Genomic DNA, 5,998 nt, shown 5'->3' with positions numbered 1-5,998 from the left:
CATCGTTCCCACTTACACCGGTTGTCTTATCGGAATTTATTAGATGAAGAACTGCCAACAGACGAAAATTCAAGTTTCAGTAAAGCTTGTTACTGAAGATTCCGTTAATCCTCGAAGGTTTAACATGTTGAACTGTTTCAATAAAATTATGAATTTAATCCAAAATATATTTCGAAAATGTGAGGGAGAAATGCGTGTATAATTTTGACGTAATTTCGGACTCATATTGCATAGGTTAATTATGTCATGGTTCTGTTCAACAATATTCTTTACACGATCTTCTATCTTAGATTCTTTTTAAATCACATCTTTGGAAAAAAAAGCATTGAAAAGAGATCTTTTTCGATTCACTGTTCCCAAATCGCTGCAATTCTAAGACAATGATAAGATCAAGAATAATACACCAAAGTCGGTTATTTCACATTTTCTCTATCAACCCTAAACATTAAGAACATCAATATCGTTTTCAAAACAATTGAGACGCCATCCATCTCAAACTATTTACCCTGTGGATTTTCTCCGTCCCGGCAACTTTTGAGGGGAAAATAAAAACAAAAAAAAACACCAAGGGACAAACATCATCCACTCCATGGTTTCCCGCCATTATTTCCCTTCTTGAGATAATATTGTTGAAGCCATTCTACGCATTATCCTTGCTGCATACATATTTTCCGACGCTATGCTTCCCCCAATGAGTTTGATTTCTCGACAGTTCAAGTGTCCATTCATTTTTCGCAAGTGGGTGCTGATTTGTATTCTGCAATAATGAAGTTTTATGAGCAATCACTTGAGTGGATAGAAATTTTAGCAATTTAGCACACAGTCGTTTGGCTTTAATTGAAATTTATTAACGAAAAAGTTAGTTTTTTTCTGTGAATCATTTCCGTTTGAAAATAAAACAGATACCTACTTACCCAAATAGCTGTTATTTTCAAATTAGAAAAAATCTTCACTAGGTACATGTTTCAATTCGTGTTTCAACATTCCTACATGCAAAGCAAGCAGGTCATAAAATGCATTAGAAGGGTAGTTTTCCCCTCCCAATTTCTGCATAAAATTACCTGCAGTTATGTTTACCTATATTCGCTGCAGAGGGTTTGGTCAGTGTTTCAGGCCTTTTTATGCATCGCTAGAACGAAATCGTTTTGCATTTAATATAAGTATCCCAATAATTGTCGTTCTCTCGTTCAAGCTTCGGCTGAACATATACTAAAATTGGAACGATACAGAGAAGATTAGCATGGCCCCTGCGCAAGGATGACACGCAAAATCGTGAAGCGTTCCACATTTTTTTAAACATTGAATCTTTTGAAATTCATGAAATTTTTTTGAATTCAACCAAAATATTTCTAAATAGGTGCAATGAAAAAGATTGTGATTTTTGTAAACTGAAGCAAAAATTTCGGCACTACACTCCGTTCGTTTTTGGCAACACGCCTGTAAATTTTGTGTTGCCAAAACCAAACGGTTTTTTTTAATTTGAAAATTAATTTTGATTAATGTATAATATAAAACTTTTTAATTTGACTCATTTATGTTAGTTTTAAGCTGTAGAAAATGAAAAAAAAAATCATTTTTTACAGTTTAAAACTAATATAATTAGGCCAAATTAAATCAAATGTTGCTAAAATCGAAAGGGGTCTATAAATATTATATTTTTATCCAGATATTGTATTGTGCATAGTGCATGCAATGCAGATTTGAATTTCTGATTTTTATTTTAGATTTTGTGGGACAATTCTGAGTACCAGATTATCATTTAGATTGAATACTGACATTCTCAATTCAGATCCAGAGTAAAGAAATTAGATTCAGATATCAGACTTCATACTCAGAGTGCAGCAGCAATGAATTTCTAAGTAGTTAAGAAAATTTCAGAATTTGGAAGTGGACAGAGATAACAAATTTTTTATTACAATTACTATGCTTCAAATATTTAATTAGCAACTAGGCCGGGACAAATTTCAAATCCTTCTTTTGTTATTCAGAGTTGGAACATCGCGACAATAAAAAAATGCCAAAAACATATAAATTGGAATAAATTGTACGAAAGCTTGTATGCAGCAAAATTACATTTAATGTCATGTCATTGCACAAATGAAGTAATTTTTTATCGAAAAATTTAATAAAATCAAGAAAACAAAAAATAAAATAAATCCCATCTTCCAAAATTTGTTTTTTGATCTTGTAATCTTTGGGATATTTCTTTTTTTTTTTTCGAAGTTTACATAAAATACTTCAAACTTTCCTTCCCCCTCACATTCAGGTTTTTTTGGAACATTCAAAGGGGAGGGGGGGATGACAAAAGAAAAAAAATGATATTTGTTCCAGTCTAATAAAACCTTTAAAAAATTATCTCACTTCTTACACTATCTAATAAATCAAAACTATTGAAAAAGCAATTTTGTTTTTGGGTATTAATTGCTTACTGAATGAAGTTAAATCCATTAAAGCATTTTTCCCAGGAATTCATAGTTTATGCCGATGGTGAACAGAGAATCTGCATGAAACATACAGTTGCGTTCAAAAAAGTATAAAATCGTGTGAAGCAGCGCGATCGCCCAACTTTGAGCAGCTGCCATTTCTGTCTTGGTTTATATTTTTAAGACATTTTCACAAAATCTAGTTCAAGTGTCTAACCTTAAAACTCCACAAAATTTGAAGACTGTACCAGTGACTGTACTATGACTGAAAAAAGATACAGTAGTTTTTCGATTTTATCACGGTCAGAAAAAATTTCACCGTGAATTTGGCGAAACCGTGAATTTGACGAAATTAAACAGGAAAATGTGTTTTTATTGTCTTTATTCAATAAATTTAATGTTTCAGTAGTGAAAACGTTTTGTATCAATAAGATGTAGTTATCAAGATGTAGTTATCAAAGTTTACTAAAAACAAAGGATCAATTTTAGTTCAAATTATTCTTGTGTAAAGCAGTTCTGAGAATTTTTTCATTGGAATGAAATCATGTAGAATATCAATTAGATAGTTTTGTTGGAAATTTAACAGTTGTTATCTCTTATGTCCATTTTGAAAAAGAATCTTAACACCTGGTTAACTGAAAATTTTACCTTTTCGAAAAATGTTTTGAAATTTGCTCAACTCAGACTTTTAAAGTGTGTTTCTCAAATTTTGCTTAATGGGCAGATCATCTTTTCATTTTCATAAGTAGGAAATCTTAAAGATGTATCTTAAAGATGTTTAAAGGCAGAGCTAGCAGATTTTAATTTTGATAATTCAAAATTATCCATCTTGACAATACTAAAGGTTGTCCAATCGGGATTGCGCACGCCACCCTTTCAAATAAACAAATTTAAAAAAATCAGAGACACTAATCTTCTCAAAAACGCTTAAATTCACCCACATCTTTATATGATTCGCATAACCAAAAAGTTTACCTTCTTTTTTATATCGGCTCAACAAGCACAAATAACAACACTAACACTAGCGTGACGTTAAAGTACTTAAGTCGATTATTACATTTTTTTTTAAATCCAAATGACGATTTTTAAAACTATACAGCTAAAGTAAGCAGTTCAATGTCATTTTCATATTATTGAATACTTTTATACCATAATTTAAACCACAAAAATATCATGAACAAAGACGCTCTACGCTTATGAAAGGAAATTAAGGTCCTGGAAATGGTTTCTGAATTATTTCTTAAAAAGCGTGATAAAATCGAAACAAGAAACGTGATAAAATCGAGCAGGAATTCAGCGAGTATTGATGAAATCGAACAGTGATAAAATCGAAAAACTACTGTACAGCTATTCTAGTATAAAAGGGAATTTTGGGATTGATTCAAAAAATTCGCTGTATTTTTGGCTATTTTCATAAAAAAATACTTAAAATTTGGCCAAAAAATGGACAAAAGGTTTGATCTAGTACCTGTCCAAGTTTCCTCAAAATAGATTGACGCGATCAAAAATGTGACCGGTTTGAAAATAAAGTTCACTATCGCCAGGCGATTTTATTCTTTTTTTTTGGACGGATGTTTGTACGGAAAATATCGCTACCGATGTTTTTTGAGATTTTTCTTTCACAAAATCAAAAAAATACACCAAGGATGTTGGTAATTGATAAAAACTTCATTCCTGATTTGTTTGGAAATAAAATTTTTTTAACAGCTCAAAATAAGAAGAACAGAGTTTCAGAAACGACTTGCACCAAAAAATTGATATACGAATTTGATACATATGAACTTGAAGCGAATTCTTAATCGAATATTTTCTTTTTCCAATCAAAGCAAGAATGAAATCTCTATCAATTTACTGTACTGTGGTAAATTTTGAAATTGTTGAAGAAAAATCCAGTAAAAAAATGATTACGATATCTCCCATACAAGCACCCGTCCAAAAAAAAATGAAATCGCCTGTTGGACAGTAACAAAACTTATTTCCAATCCGATCCCATTTTTGATCTGGTCAATCGATTTCGGTGAAACTCGGCCAGGTACCTACTAGATCAAAAATTTTTACATTTTTTGGCCAAATTTCAAGTATTTTCAATGAAAATTGTCAAAAATACAGCAAATTTTGTGAAGCAATCTCAAAATTCCCTTTTACACGAAAATAGCTGTATCTTTTTCCAGTCATAGTAAAGTCTTCAAATTTCGTGGAACGTTAGTTGGATAATTGACCTAGATTTTGTGAAAATTTAATTAAAAAATATAAACCCAGACAGAAAGGGCAGCTGGTCAACGTGGCAAGCGATTGCGCTGCTTCACGCGATTTTATTCTGTTTTAACGCAACTGTAGGGGAGAATGAGGATACTTGATCCCTGGGGATACTTGATTCCTTCGCTATATCTCAAAACAGGAATGTAGCACAAATATCAAATGTTCTAGAAAAATGTGCCAAGTAGAACAAAACAAAAATTCTGTTTTCTCAACAAATTTCTACAATTTTATTTTTCGAGTTTTTGAATTTTGTTTGAAACATTAAAAAAAATGTGATTTGAAAATCTTATTTTAGCACTTTGCAATGTTTCTTATATGAAAAATTATACTAAAATTATTCATTCTAATATATCAATCGTTAGAGTATAATATGAACTTCATAGTTCCATTTTAAAAAATAAAAAGTAACCTCTTTTTATTTTAAAGAAGTTTTATAAAATGTATGTTATAAGAATAATTGATCCAAATATAATAATAGTAGGAATATTCCTCACTCCCCAGAAACTTGAAGGAATAAATGAATAAATGCTATCGAGAAACCTAAGTTGCCTTAGAGAAATTTCGAAAGCTTCTGGCGAAAACTGTTAAGCTCATTATCACCAAAACTTTGTGTCCCGATCTGACAATTATACTAAATACAACACAAGTATATCTACTTTTTTTTTTCATAGTATCTTTCATGATAAGTAAGTTGACTTCGTTAATAAATTTTATACTCACAATATGATTTTGATTTATCGGTTCAACATGTTTTGGAGTTTCCAAAAAATGAGATGTGCCTAAATAAAAAATATTAAAAAGAGCTAATTCTACACGAAGAATTTTTTCCTTTACCAATTTATTCATTTTTAGAGAAATGCTGATTTCCATTTACAAAACGTGCTCCAGATAATAATAATAATAATGATGATGTGTTCTCTAATAAATCTCAAATCATATTTTAGAGTAGATTTTAAGATCAATTTACTTAGTAAATTGTTCTCTTTTTTGATTTCTTTTATGAAATATTGAGTGTTGTTCAAAATGTGAAATTTCCATCAATGATTGTTTCAATTCAAATAACATTAGAATCTCAAATTGTAGATATATAAGCATACTCCGTCAGTCGGGACCTTTTTTCCATTCGGCAGAAAACATCACAAATTGAGAACCATAGCAACATACTTATCTACAAGAAGAAAGTTAGGGTAGGCTGAAATTCCTATGTTTAAAATAAAACATAAGCAAAATTTTCTGCGTGGTCATAGAAATGCAAGTTCAAACACTTACTTTTGTAGTTAAGACGCGAACCCACGGTTGATGGAAAGAATGTTCAG

General features: G+C 30.7%; 1 non-coding gene across 1 annotated transcript; it reads left to right on the top strand.

The window, feature by feature from the left end:
- The first annotated feature begins 1,185 nt into the window (after nt 1–1,185).
- On the top strand, nt 1,186–1,292 carry LOC129750255 (U6 spliceosomal RNA). Its single transcript, XR_008738371.1, has one exon. It is a non-coding gene; the product is annotated as a U6 spliceosomal RNA (small nuclear RNA).
- The last annotated feature ends 4,706 nt before the right edge of the window (nt 1,293–5,998 follow it).

The sequence above is a fragment of the Uranotaenia lowii genome, chromosome 2 (genome assembly GCF_029784155.1).
Source record: "Uranotaenia lowii strain MFRU-FL chromosome 2, ASM2978415v1, whole genome shotgun sequence".
NCBI classification, from domain to species: domain Eukaryota; kingdom Metazoa; phylum Arthropoda; class Insecta; order Diptera; family Culicidae; genus Uranotaenia; species Uranotaenia lowii.
This window is presented reverse-complemented; position numbering and strand designations above follow the sequence as displayed.